Source organism: Aulonocara sp. 'chitande type north' Nkhata Bay, linkage group LG5 (assembly GCF_057382095.1).
Source record: "Aulonocara sp. 'chitande type north' Nkhata Bay isolate Kocher_YH1m ecotype deep benthic linkage group LG5, A_spYH_male_GT1.1, whole genome shotgun sequence".
NCBI classification, from domain to species: domain Eukaryota; kingdom Metazoa; phylum Chordata; class Actinopteri; order Cichliformes; family Cichlidae; genus Aulonocara; species Aulonocara sp. 'chitande type north' Nkhata Bay.
The window spans coordinates 22,248,454-22,263,170 of record NC_141348.1 but is presented as its reverse complement, the minus strand read 5'-3'; the positions used below and the strand labels follow the sequence as shown (position 1 = coordinate 22,263,170).

General features: G+C 42.5%; 1 protein-coding gene across 8 annotated transcripts in view; it reads left to right on the top strand.

Moving 5' to 3' along the window:
* rargb (retinoic acid receptor, gamma b) overlaps positions 1 to 14,717 on the top strand; it is a 50,905-nt gene that overhangs the window by 8,845 nt on the left and 27,343 nt on the right. The window contains exons 1-2 of one of the 8 annotated variants that reach the window (XM_086292157.1): positions 3,475 to 3,672; positions 14,053 to 14,124. The exons of 4 other annotated variants lie outside the window; for them this stretch is intronic. The gene's annotated coding sequence lies outside the window, so the exon portion shown is untranslated. Of the gene's footprint in view, positions 1 to 3,474; positions 3,673 to 5,067; positions 5,109 to 14,052; positions 14,125 to 14,717 lie in introns of those variants that run through there. 3 more of the 8 variants (XM_086292162.1, XM_086292161.1, XM_086292156.1) reach the window with 3 other exon arrangements.

The window sequence follows — 14,717 nt, the reverse complement described above, 5'->3', positions numbered from 1 at the left end:
TTCTGACATTCTCCATACGTGCGTGTGTGTTTGTGTGCCCGGGGAAAGCGAGTGAGCTTGTCATGCGTGCCTGTCATCCTCTGCATGCTTCGCCCTGCGCCACAGTGCTTCACATGACATCAATCTGAGCACAGTGGGATAGTGATCTCATTACCAACAGCCTGTTGCTGATTAAAACCTGTCGTCTGCAACCCCCCCTCCCATTTCCCTCCTTATCCCTTTCTTTTCTTCTTTCCCCCTCCTTCACCGCTCTCCTCTGCTTCCTTGTCCTTTGCCTCCCCCCCTCCTGCTTCTTCCACCCCTCAACTCCAGAGTCGCACCATTCTGTGGTTTCTCCACTGCCTGCTGCCAAAAAGGGCCCCATTTCCAGCTCTGCAAAAAGTTATAAGCTCCCCTCATTTTTCCTTTTCAGTTTTGGCCATTTCTTTGTTCTCTCTTCTCTGCTTTACATCTTTAGGCCTTCTTTATCACAGGCTGAACTTCCCCAAAACTTTTACCTGCAGGCCTCAGAGGAAACCCTTCTCACATTTCTAATCCCCTTACTCAGTCAGTCTGCTTTAACAGTGCCACTCGCACTGGAACAAAAGTGAAAATGAAAATGTGTCTTTAACCGTCTCCACTGGTGTGAGTACGCATCAGCACATGGATACATGTGCAAGAAAGGATGCTCTGTGCAAGTGCTTGAAATTCATAAATACACAAATGTGCCTTCCACACTCAGATGTTGTACACTCACCTCGTCTTTGTGCATTTCACTGACACAGAAACACAAACAGCACTAACCTTTCACCTCTTCTCACTGACACCGTTGCTGGGAAGCGTTTCGGGAAACTTGATAGTTAAAGGAGTGAACCTGGAGTTTGGATTTTAACCGTTCCAGGTTGTTTCTTTCTCAAGTAATTTTTTTTAAAAAAAGGCACAAAGTATAATAGTTAATACAGTAAATGACTATTTTTAAACGTGTAGATTGTTACCTTTTGGCGTTATAGTCACAAATTCAATAAGTACGGTGCTGCAGCTCACTTAGTGGAGAAGGCAGCCTGTATGCATTGATTCCACCCTGGACCGTTTCCCTTGCTGCCTCTCCACTTTCCTGTCTCCTCTTGTTCAATGAATGCCCAAAAAACAAAATAATAATAGTTCCATAAAAATCTGTGTGACACTCTTCTATTGTTTTTTACATTAAGTTCAAAATAAAAGTGTTGGTGTGACTGAGTGGGCAGCAACATGCGAAAAAAACGTCCTCTATTTGTTCATTAAATCCCAGAAAATCCATTCCAGGTATTTCATTCATTCTACTGTTTAAACACACAAAACATATCTTTACAGATCTCTTTACATATTCCGTTGTTCATTTTTCACCGTGGCTTAGGTCTGTTGTTTTCATATCATGTATGAAAAGAGCTCGTGATGTACTGACTAATCCAAAACATGTTTCTTTAGCCGTCCCCGGTTAGGTGGGGAGTCACCGACACACGCACTGTTCATAAAGTTCTGCATGGCGATAGAAGCACTTCATTCTGAACTGAAATATAACTTGTTTAGCATCAAAGTCTTTTCCAGACTTCCAAACGCTTCCAGGAGGAAACGCAGATGAAAGATTAAACACACAAATCAAAACCGACACCCTCGATCTCCATCTAACCACACCTATTTAATGGCAACCGATCAGTGCAGACACACACACAGGTATCAGGTAATTGACCAAACTGAACCTGCTCTGTACTCAAACAAAAAGTCAACTTTTTTCCTCTCACGTTTTACATTAATGTTAATATTTCATAAACCAAAAGTGAGAGTCTGACTACAAATAAATTTAGGTTATTAACTAAATTAAAGTAACATGGACTGCGATTAGATTTCTTTTCATTGTACTGTTCTTTACTGTTTGTCATTCTCATGTTGGCCTTTATACTGGAAAATATAATCGCCTACAGAGACAGAGTGTGGAGGAACTATTTAATTTTATAGTTATTTATTTTTTATGAAAAAAAGAGTTATGTTAGTCTGATATTATAGATAATAAGTGTAAAAACGTAGGTACACTTATTCAGAGATATTTAGTATGGCACTGAATTACTCGTGTTTAATCAATTTTCTTAAATACTTGGCTGATTAAAATTGGTCAGTCAACCTGAGGGTAAAGCTCCTGTGCTGGAAGTCGACCTGCGCCGCGCTGCTCGCTGTTGCTGTTGTGGACGGGCTTGTAATGAGCCAGCTCACCGCTGAGGCCAGTCAGGCAGACGGTAGCAGACAGTTTTATCTCTGACATGGAGAGGCAGTTAGCTCTGTCCCTCAAGGCCCGTCTGGCCAGGTTTGATCTCATCATGGATCAAATGTATCTCTGTTAAACGTTTCCTTACCCGAAAACGACAGGGCTTATTTGCTTAGGAAAATCCTGTAGGAGGAAAAGACTCCACTTCAACTGAGTTAAAGGTGTGGTAACTGCTAAGAGAATGGCCCTTTGTATTTCTCAAGCTAGGCAAGATGGAAAACAGCTCACAGCATTTGCATTTTTGAGATTTAATGAAAACTGATGTGTATGCCAGGGTTCCCGTGACACTTGGTAAATTTTGCAAATTTTGCATATTTGCACCACTTTAAATGCACAATTGCAATTTTCATTAGTGCGTTGAGGTTTGATTTCCATACTTGTACACAGTTTATCTGTATTATTACTCAATTGCAATCAGTTACATTCTTTTTACTTTAAATGGACATGTTGAATGGAAATCTGAGAATTGGCACTACTAGTATCGCATTTGACGGTTTTAAACTATTGTTCCCATCACCCTGAGTCACAGGGATGCTAGGATTTATTTCTATCCCATCAGGAACATTTAGTCACAATAACCCACTGAGTAGCCCTCGATTGGCTCGAGGCCCCCGGACTCCCACATTGGCCGGCCGGAGTCCCAAAGTCAAGGCATTGTAAACATGGAGCAAATGCCAAAAACTGACACCGATATCCCCAAAGGTGTGCAGCCCTCTGCGGCGTGTGTGTGTTTGTGTATGTCTGTGAGTTAGTCACTGTTTCACAAGGGCGGCTGTACGTACACATACGCGCCGCTCTCTCGCACGTACGTGTGTTGGTTTAGGTCTATCTTTGGATGGCGAGGAAAGGATGAACAAATTTAGAAATTCAAAACAAACGGCCACACAGTTGAAGTCTAACAAAAAGAGTGTTGACTGACAGTATGCAGTAGATGGAGTGAAGGTAAAGAGAGAGACACAGACTTTGAGACAAAGAAAGAGAGGGGTGGGGGTAAGAGGTGGCGGTGGTGTTGGTGGGGGTGGTGGGGGTTCAGCAAGTTGAAACCTAAGATTTTTAGACCCTGTTTTCCCTGCCTTCGGGCATTCTGTGGCTGGTAAAAAATGTGCTGTATATTTGAAGTGTTGGATCACGTGACAGAGGCAGGGTTTGTGAATCAAAGTACACAATGATTTCAGGAGGAGAGAGAGCGAGAGAGAGGGTGTATGTTGGTGAAAGAGAAAGAGCGAGAGAGACGGGAAAAGGAGAGGTAGGAGGAATGCAACAGGCTGAGCTCAAACGTTGCTGCGAGAGCGACTTCTGACAAACTCAACAACTACACCTCGGCTCATTTCTCCACTGACTTACAAACCACTCTTCTGTGTGGTGTTTCCTTCTCTGACCCCCCTCTCCCCGGTCTGGTAAGTTTGCTTTTCAGTCTTACTTTCCTTATAAGTTAATTCAAGTTGGCGGTTTGCAAGAGAAAGAAGACAGACAGAGGACATGTCAGAGCATGAGTGAGATGTGTTCGTGTTTCTCTTGTCTCTCTCCCTCTTTTTCTCAGTGTGTGTGTGTTTCTGGGGCAGCATGAGTGGGGAGATTGAGTTTCCCGAGGACAGCTTTAATTGAGAACAGAGCTTTTGAGAGAAGGAGAAAGAACAACAGAAACAGCTCGGGAAGCGAATGAAAGCTGATCGGCACTTGCGCGTGCTCTCCGTTTCAGATGATGAATACTTCTGTAAATCTTTGTGTCCGTGTGCGTCCGTCCTCATTTCTTTTGCTCTCGGATGAGTGTACAGCTCTGCGGTTAATTCCTGACTTCCCAAACTCTGATTCACAGTTGTTGAAATCACGATCTTGGAAAGGAAATCAGCTGAAATGGATGTTGAAATTCCCCCAGAATTTTCAAGGATGGCACAGTTCCCATACAGCGCATTACGTGCTGCATACATCAGATATGGGGGTATTACACAAGCTTCCTAACTATCAGACGCACTTCCAGCAACAGAAGAAGTGGCTTCTACACCCTGCAGGCCCCTACAGCCGACAGCCTGACTGTCAGAGTTGACGGATCATTCCATCAACATCACAAATGGCCGAGGAGGTCTAGACTACCTGAGTGTGTACACACACACAGCCACTCATCCCCTGCTGAAGGTTATATAAACAGGTTCCCATCCCCACAATTATATTAGTTGGATGGAAACACTGAAATCAGTTACTCCGGATATCACAAGACAGTCTGGTGTGCGTCTGATCACCACTCCTGCTTTGCATTATCTGTGTGTGTGAGAGAGAGAAAGTGTGCATGTATGTGTGAATAAGCTTAGTGATGGCCACATATTGAAACACAAGCTCTTTTTGTGCACTCTGAATCATTCCAAATAGCATCCTTTGTGCGACATGTGCTATATAAATACAGATGCATTGCTTGATTGATGATCGTGATTAAGATGTTATTTGCATGCTGAGTGCCTCTTCCCAGCTGAGCTGAGCTTTCCTGCATCTGTCTCCTAACACTACACTGAGGGGAGTGCTCGCACCGTGCAATGCGAGGCCTCACCATGAGCTCCTCTAGCAAACTCTCGACAAATCTATTCCAGATTCATTTTCCTTAATGTCGGGAGGAATGTTCATCAGCATGTCCGGAGGAAAAGTGCAGGAGTCTACAAATAGGACATAAACAACTGGGTGTAAAATGATGCATATTATATTAGAGCGATCACAAGGTGGAGAACGGTTGAGAGACTCACTGAATATGGCTTCTCTTCTCTTCACCTTTCTTTTCATCAGTTGTTCATTTTCTCTCTTGGCAGATCTCTGTAGAGTGCCGGCTATTGAGCGCCGCTAACTCCAGGTTGGCTCTCTTCAGCATTTGAGGTTTAATATTTATGATCCATCTGCAGTTGGTTAGGCCTTGTTTGTTTAATTGTTTTAAAAGCTGCTAGAGACGATATTTGTTTGCTTGCCTGTGCATGTGTTTGGGTGTGTTAGATAAAACGCGTTTAACTGCATTGCAATCTCATCATTGTTCTGTACAAGACTGACAGCCCCTCAGGCTGAGAAGGATGTCTGGCTCCTCTCTCTTTCTCTCCTTTATTCCCTCTGTCTCACTGACTTCTTTCTCCTTTATTTCGTCTCCCTTACACAGCTTCCATCTTTTTTTTTTCTTATCCATGTCAGCTGAGTTTCATTTTATATGGGTTGCTCTCTTGGTTACTACATATAAATGGAAACTTGGAACTTCCAGAACAAAGAAGCGAGAGCTTGCTACTTGCTTTTGAGAGTGGAGGACACAAATGTTTTCTTGTTCCTCAGAATTACATATTGTCCACAGAGTTATTTAGAGAGATTTTAGTGAGAGTGCACTGGCTGTGGTTCGCTCTAACGTTCCCAATTGGCTTCAGAGATTTGGACGTAACTTGTAACATTCATTGTTGCTTTCGCTGCACTTTCCCCCCCAAACAAGGCTCAATGTGTCTCACTGTGCCTAAAGAGCATCTCAGTGTTTTTAATCATGGCCCAGGGCTGCTCTTCAGCACAGGCTATGGCTTTAAACGCTCTTCTAATCCTCTCTGTGGTGGAACAGCGAGAAACAGACTGAGGATGTGTATGTGTGTGTTTGTGTGTTTCACATTTGACTTTAATACTAAGTGAAAAGCTGCCTACTGAACGCCTCAGTAAGGTCTGACCCACTGAGCTGATGAGCCTCAAGCAACAGGAGCTGACCCCAGCGCCAACATGGAGAGCCTCAGTAGCCCACAGGGTACCTTCACATAATGACAACATTGTGCCATTTACGAAACATTACTATCACTAGCATCATCCCAATTAGCGCCGCTAACACAGAATTGCCTCCTTGTTATTCCAAGTCATGCCACGTCTTGTCTTTTAAATGTGTTCACCAAAGTGAAGCTAAGAATTACAGTCAATTCACATTTTTTGGCAAGTTCGCATAGTAGCATCACAGGATCAGTGTTTTGTCTGCTGAGATTTATTTTGATTCAATTCGATTCACATGGGCCTAGAGATCAGTTGGCAACCACCTTGCAACCACTGGTGGGCAGGGAAAAACAACCTGCAACTCATTGGTGAAATTAGTTGCCGAGGCATAAGTTGTTGCACTTAAAACCACCTTGCTATTCCTCCTCTTTGTTTTGTTTGCTAACAGTTTGCCATAGTCATCACCATGAACCTGTAAAGAGTGTGATGGAAATGAGAAACCGTGACCGTTTGACCTGTTGCATATGTATTTCTGGGAGTTCCTTTCTCAAGGCATAAATATAGGGAGGTGAATGATTAAATCTAGATTGCAATCAGATTTAGTAACATTTGCAACCTGCAATTTGTTGCTAATTGCACCTGTGTTTAGAAAACAGCGCAACTTTTGTAAATCACCCATAAAACTAGCCGCACCTATGAGCGCTATCTGAGGATTGCAATCGCACACTATGTTTCCCCATTTAGAAAATCTTGCACTCCAGAACTTGTTGATTTCAGCAGTAAAGCACAACTTTTACTTTGAAGCCAAACGTCTTTTCTAAATTTCACCACAACTTGGTTGTTAATCCTATGCAATGCGAGTGTGCAGCCAACCGGATTTGAGTCTTTGGCGAGCAGATTCTGGCCCTTGGGCCTTATGTTTGACACCCCTGCTGTAATAAGATGGATGTGTTGCAAAGATTCGGAAGGATATTTATCAGTAACAATACTTGAAAAATAGCTATGAAATAGTATCTTGATACCTAATATTTACATTCGAGTGTACAGTGTCGACGAAGCGAACGACATAATTGCGTGCATAAATTGAAAATATGTGTTCCCCACAGCCAGATTATAAGATGGCTGTCAGACACTGATGGTTTATGGCAAAGCAGTATTTGTACTCCTCAAAAGACATTTTTATATGTCAGTTTGACATAAAATATAGTACGGTCATTTGTTGGAAAATCTAATTACGCTGTTTATGGGTGATGGTGCCTGTTTTTTCTCCTCTGTAATGGTGTTTGTGTGTCAGTGTATGCATTTTCTACTCGCCCCGTCCAGCATAGCTCATGTCTGACTGACTGCACTCACTAAGCCAGATTAGTTTGTGGTTTATGGTTTACAGCTAATTGTCCCCGCTGAAGTCATGTTTTTCCTTGCATTTGGCTGTTTTTCGGGGGACTTTTCAACCTTTGTGTCCGCTCACACTCAGCAGAGTTTGGGCTCTTTATTTCCTTACCGTCTCCATAGATACATCTGTATCTATGGTTCACTTTCAACAAAACCTTTCTCTGCATTTGTTTCCATTAGAAATTCCTCTCTAGCCTGTAAGCACATTTTTAGTCTGCACGCCAAAAGAAGCTGAATACATAGAATACTGTTTGCTTGATCTTACAGTGACAATGGCGAGTAGATTACAGAAAGAGAGAGGGGGACAGATGCAGATAAGCAAAGCTCAGATCCACAAAAGAACTACACAAGAATAAGCCTGTAGCACTTTACCATTGAATACCTGCCTATTTTCCAGCTGACGCACATCGCCCTGGATTGAACTACACTTGATGCTTTGAAAAAAAGAATGACTAAATGGTTGGGTAGAGTGAGACCATCTTTTGAACTTAATGAACCCAAAACAAAAAAAAATTGAAGTGAAGAAACGGCCGTTTTAAGTTTGAGTGACCTTTTTCTCAGCCCGACAGACCAGAGCATTTCGTTGGCCTCGATGTCGGAGCGGAGCGCGTTCCAGTAGTCGTAAAAGCGAGGAAAACAGGATTTGCTTTGCTGCTAAGCAAGGTATAGCCATCCATGCATCACTAGAAATGCACCGCGATGCTGTTCACATGTGCTGCCACCATCTTGGATTGTTTAGCCGAGGTCGACGGGGCCGCTTCGACTTTTTGCGTTGGATTTCTGACTTGAAGGGGCGTTTCAGTTAAAAATTCCAGCCAAGGACTCAGAAATTCCAACTTCCAACGTTTATGTGTTTAATATCAGATAAACTATGTTTTGTAAACGCTTGAAACATTGTCACACTTTGCATAATCAATAAACAGAAAACGCTGTTGTGTAATACATCAAATGTGCCAACACTGAGCGCTTATTCACCACTTGATCAAATACAATAGGGGCCAGTGTTGCCAACTTAGCGACTTTGTCGCTATATTTAGCGAGTTTTCAGACCCCTTAGCGACTTTTTTCCTAAAAAAAAGTCGCTAAAAAAAGACGTGAAAGCGCGTATCGCTTTTACTCTCAACAAGCAGCGGGTGCTGTAACGCAGTCAGTTCTTCTTTTACTCTTTTTACTCTTATGCTGTTTTGTGGATCACAAGGTTTAAAACTACTTATAAACACACACACACAATGTAACTCCACCAGAGTGCCTATTTCGGGTCACTTTTGCCGGTCCAAGCCCAGGTAAAGGAGCAGGGTTGGAATTGTGACATTAAAAAAAACAATAATTGCTAAAAGAAATTTAATTTGTAGTTCTAAATAAACTCTAAATGCATTTAGGACGTTTTTTACTCACTTTGTCTCTTCCACGAGGTTATTTCTCTCTCCAACAACATAGGTTACAGGTACATTAGCATGACCAATTATGCAAATGAGGCGATGACGTCATTTAGCAACTTCTAGCGACTTTTAGGACAACCGATAGCGATTTTCCTTACTGAGGAGTTGGCAACACTGATAGGGGCATCGGTGATGTGGAGCAGAGCATTCATTGTGTGCGGCTCCAGTTTGTAGTAGCTGGATCTCCTCCAAGCATGAGCTCTGTGTCACCTCTGTGCTCCACCCAGACAGCAACACGCCTGTTAGTACAAAATCTTAAGATTTACCTTGTAAAACTGGTCATATATTCCTTAATTCAGTAAACTTCCATGTATGCAAAGTTCCCTGAATTTTTCAAACCTCAGACAATATCAAATTCCCCCCCCCCCGGCACAAGAGCTCTGTGATGGTTTTGCCACAGATACAAATGCAGTGTTTACCTCATGTAGTTAAAAGCATGAAGAGCAACGTTCAACAAAACAGTACACAGAGACTGGAAACAACCTCTCTGTGGTCAATCTTTCCACACTGCATCACTGGCACACAAAAAACTGCCTAACCGTATTCCAGATCATCCTTACAAGGAGAAACCCAGCTCACCCTAAATGCGGTGATATTCTAAGAGCAGTAAGGCTTTGATATTTAAGAATCAAAGGATCAAACTCTAAGCTGTGCTTGGATTCAGAGTGGCTGATGATCCGACCTTAGCTCTTTAACGCCTGATCTATCATATTGATATATGAGGTTTTTGGGAATTCCATTTTTTAATTCATCATAGAGATACGACATCATTCATCATCAGAGAGAATAAAAATCATCATCTCAGTATAAAAAATAATAATCACAGTCTAAATATAAGGGCTCACAAATGTCAGCAGATTCCTGGAGGGAGATAGCTGAAACTACTGAAATGGATGTGAGGGAATGTACGAAGTGGAAAAACCTGAGGGACAATTACGCTCGCCACAAAAAAGAGCCGGGAACCTGGAGGGAAAAAAGTCCCGGCATTTTATTTTTTTCCGTCGCCACATATGAACAGGACCACAGGAACTAACGCACACACAAGCATAAATGTGGGCAACGATGTTTTTTCAGTTTCTTTTCTTTTATGTAATTGGCCTATTTAAAAATCATGTTATAAATGTTACACGTGTGCATGATACACCGAGCTTTCGCACATAGGTTTGTGTGGAGCTTATTTTTCTGGTGTGATGCTGATGTATTGTTTCACAATAGCACACAGCAGAAGTTTTGGATTCTGAGTGATGCTAGTTTTCTTTCTTAGTGTGAGTGCTTTTTCATTTCTGTGGCACTGTGGCTTTCTGCTGGGACCAGACCTCCAGTCCCTATTGTGGCCAGAGGAGAGGATGTAGTAAATGTTGAGCGAGGATTCAGAGAGGAGTTAGGCTAGAAACATTTTCTGCTACCACTCTTTTCTCAGACACTAAAGTCTTAATTTATCTGTCTGACTGAAAATGTTAAGGCACATTATCTCCGCGCCAACAGAGCTTTTATTGAAGTTGTGACCAAATTGTCAATACGCCAAAGACTGATGATCTGTCACCAGACCAAGGCTATTTCCTGAGGCTGCTACTGCAGTGTTAGCCCGACTCCACCCTGCATAATGTGTTTTTACAGTTTTACAAAACGCCTTGCCACAGAGAAAAAGAAATCATTTGGTAATTTGGCAAAGAAATCATTTTCTTTTAAAGCAATGGTGGAAGCCGAGCTTATTTCCATGCTAAGGTGGATAATTGTAAAAACATGCCCCTTTGTCAGCATGATTCTGTATATTGGCCATTTGTCACCTGTCAAAACAACTTATCTGCCTAAATGAACTCTTAAAATAATGACTCTTGGTTTTTTTTTGTGGACAAATGGGACTGTTTAGTCAGTGTGTGGACAGCTTTCTGCTGTATCTCTGTGTTCTTATATAGCACCTTTCTGCTCACCTTGAGGACTCAAAGCACTTTATGCAACATGTATCATTGACCCATTCACACACACACATTCATACATGCTTTCTGTCTAACATGCACGAGTGTGAATGAGCAACTCGAGGTTCAGTATCTTGCTCAAGGATCCAGGACCTGAACCACCAATCTTCCAATTAGTGGATGACCTGCTCTACCTCCTGAGCCACAAAACTGCAGTTATTCAGTTTTTAGATTTGAATACAGCCAATCACTAGTGCTGCTATTAAGCTTTGTTTACTTTGATTTTGTTTCTTCTTTTTCTTCAGGAGACTTTAAAACAGAGGCTAGGCTGGTTAGAAGCGTAGGATAATAGAAAAAGTAGTTTAAAACACAGTGTGGGTGCAGTTTGAACCCGCTTGCCTTTTAATTAAATGGTGGCTGTTATATGGGGTTTTGTGGCTTCCAAACCAAAGAAAATATTGCACTTGCCCTTTTGTTCAGGCGTTTTTGCAGGAACACAGATCTCCATAAAACAACCTGGGGGTGGTTTGTAAACTCTTGTTTAATATAAAAAATTTCAAATGCTGCCAACTGAAAAGAGCACAAGTATTGACAGGGTCCCCTTTCACAGATGATTGGAAGTTTTGTTGGCAAAGTCCTCCAACCATTTGTAGTACCATGCCTACGCATGGCTTGCGTAAGTGTTGCATCTGGTTAGTTAATCCTGGGAAAGGGAGACATTAATAGCATGATGCTTACATGTTAGATTTGGTGAGGCCAACTCCTGAAATGCTAGTCTGTGTGTGTGTGCATGCGTTTGTGTGTGTGTGTGGTTTCATAACTATAACCTCAAGCCGAATTGGGTTGGAAAAACCCATAAAGTTCAGTAACACTTACACCCAGGATAACTGAATCCAGATAATGCTCCTAATAAGAGCTTAAAACATGCTATTCAGAAAGTGGTTTTTTGACTTTCGTCTGTTTACAGCTGAACAAAAGTGTTGCGACACTGCATCAAAGACAATGATGTGGCTCCAGTACGTGTGGTTTGATGGAAGTTAAGAGAAAACAAGCTAATAACACTGCTGGAAACCCCCATCCTTTTTTTCTTTGCAGCAAGTCTGTTTTTTCATCCTCAAAAATCTGGGAGAAAAAAAAGAGCATCAGTTTTATGTGTGTGTGTGTGTGTGTGTGTGTGTGTGTGTGTGTGTGTGTGTGTGTGTGTGTGTGTCAGCACGACCAGGACCAGATGACCCAATTTGACCTGACCCAGCCAGGTCTCATAAAAGCAGCGTTTAGGCCAGGAGGCCTGGAGACACAGCGCCACTTTTGTTGGTCTACTGAAGGTGTATTCCCCCCGGAGGCAGAATGAGGGGGCGGGGGTGTCGCTCATTAGAGAGAAAGAAACCAGTCCTTGGCTTGGGCACTCATTATTTCATAGTTTATTAGTGGAAATAAAGTAGTTTCTTTATTTTTATGTATGTTTTCTGCAACCGCTCTGCCCACTCCTCTCCCCCCCCCCATACTGCCGTACCACAGTCTGCTCATTCTGTTATTAATGCCATTTGCAGTATGGCTCTAATTAACAGGACTCTGCTCACTTTTTACACGTGGCCTGCCAGATGCTTGAAACTCCCTCATATGCCCCCCCCACCCCCTCTCTCTCTTTCCCTCTTTTCCTTTGTTTCCCTCTTTTTTCCATCTTTTTCCTCGGCTTTCGACACTTGATTTTTTCTTCTTCATCCCAATCCTTTTATACATCTGGCTTTCAGGCTTTCATAGTACTGATTTCACCCTTTGAAATCGATTGGTTAAAGAGTCAACTCGAAGTTGCTGCATCTGCGATAGGATTCTCTGTCCTATATTTACTACTTCATTCTTCAAGGTCAATTGCCGCTTTCAATGGCGCTTCGGCATGTGTGAACATTGTGTGTTTTCCACTGATTACTTGCCCATGAACATGATTAAAGTCAAAGAACATCTGTGCGCACTCGCCGCGGCAGCCTGCGTGTCCGTTCTTGACTGTCTCGCCGTGTCCTGCTTTCAGAGAGACATGCGTATGCATAAGTTTTACAAAACGTGGCCATTCCACACCGCGCGTGTAATCCTGCACACTTTGTCCGACCTGTGTTTGACATTCTTTAATCGTCAAACACGAAACGGCTTTGTGAAAAACAGTTGCAGGGACTCTCCCTGACCACAGCAGAGCCAAGCAGTTACAGAAAATATGTCAATACGGGAAATATGACTTTTAAAACAACACTCACTGCGCTGACTTTGTGGCTTTGTGTGTACGTGTAACGTCTACTGTATGTGTGCGTTTGTGGGAGAAAGTGGACGTAAAAGACTTTTTCCTCTAGTAATCGCACACTGTAGATTAGTTGAATAGTTGGTCCACCCTATTACTGTCAGTGACAGTGAGAAGCACTTTAGTGGTAACACGAATTAAAATCAGTAGCACTACGCTGTGTTTCCCTTTTTAAAGTTGTCAGATAAATCATTCAGACCGCCACTTCCCGTGAATCTATAATCAGTAATAACAAAGTTAAACCATATTTTTAATACCTTTCACGTTTCTTTTACAAAAGTATTTAGTACCTCTTTATTCAATACTTTGTAGAGGCCCCTTTGGCAGCGGATGCAACTTTTGAGTGTTTTTGGTTTCTGCAAACTATGCGCACCTAAATTTGGGCAGTTTGTTCCGTTCCTCCTGCCAGATCCTCTGAGGCACCATCAGATTGGTTGGGAAGCATCAGTGAGTGCTTTGGCCGGGTTGCTGCTAAAGGACACTCAAACACTATCAGCCAACCTCTAAGTGACTCCAGGGTTGTTGAGGTTGTGTACTTTGGGTCGAAATTGAACTGAAAGGTGAGCTGTTTCCTAATCTCACCTTGGAAAAGGGTTTTCTTCAAGTGTCTTTCTGTATGTCCCTGCTGCTGAAAATAACCCTCTCATAGCATGATGCTACAACCACCATGCTTCCCTCTAAAAGGCAGGGGTCACCGGTGGACCACGCACAGTCCACTTTGATCTGTAGATGACCTGAGCAGGAAAGAATCGCTCCCCTTTCCCATCTTCTGTCCAACTACTGTCATTACTAAAAAATACTTCTATTATAACACCAAAGAATTGTGTCATCATGGCTCCTGGGCCTATAGGTGTTGCATTCTTCTTAGTATATATATATAAAAATAAAAAAACACATTGCAAACTTTCAAATGGGCATCATTAGACCTAGTTTTGGTCCACTGGCCATATGTTTGACACCTATGAGCCAGGTGAGGACCACACAGATAGTGTTTAGAGAGGTCAGTGTTCACTCATCACGCTTTCTTTTCTTTTTTTCTCATAGATGCTGTTTAGCAAATACCAAGCTGGCTTCTCTCTGCCATAAAGACATGATTGATGGAGCACAATTGAAAAGGTTGTCCTTCCAGCAGCTTCTCTGCAGAGGCCGTCTGAAGGCCGTTAGTTTTCTGGCCACCTCTGGCAGAGAAGCCTTCTAGCTCAGTTACTTGGTTTGACCAGTTTGATCATATATGACTTTCCACACCTTTAAGAGTTCCTTGGATTTTGTACTGTGAACGATTAAAGCATACATCCAAAAGATGTGTGCCGCACAGCTTCCATGGCAGCTGCTATTTTTAGCTTGCTCCCGAGAAGTCCCCTTGACCACTTACACCGCGCAACTCTGCAATTTTCGTTCTTTCAAACTGATCCAAATTTAACATGAAGTAACATCGTTAGTGATGACAGCGCACTAGCTGACCAACCTTTTGTTCACACCTTTCTCTCTGTAGACATACAGACAGATAGATCGATCAAGACATGACTTGCTTTTGAAGACGAAGCGCTGATACATCCTCTTTGTTTTTTGTTGTTACTTAGAACTAAGTGTGCGTATCTGCTGAATCAGAGCGTTAGTCATACAGTTGTAGTTCAGTGTAGGACATTTGTAAATTCATAATTCTCTCACTGTGCCTCTCACCCACCCTGGGTGTTGGATTCCCATGCTGA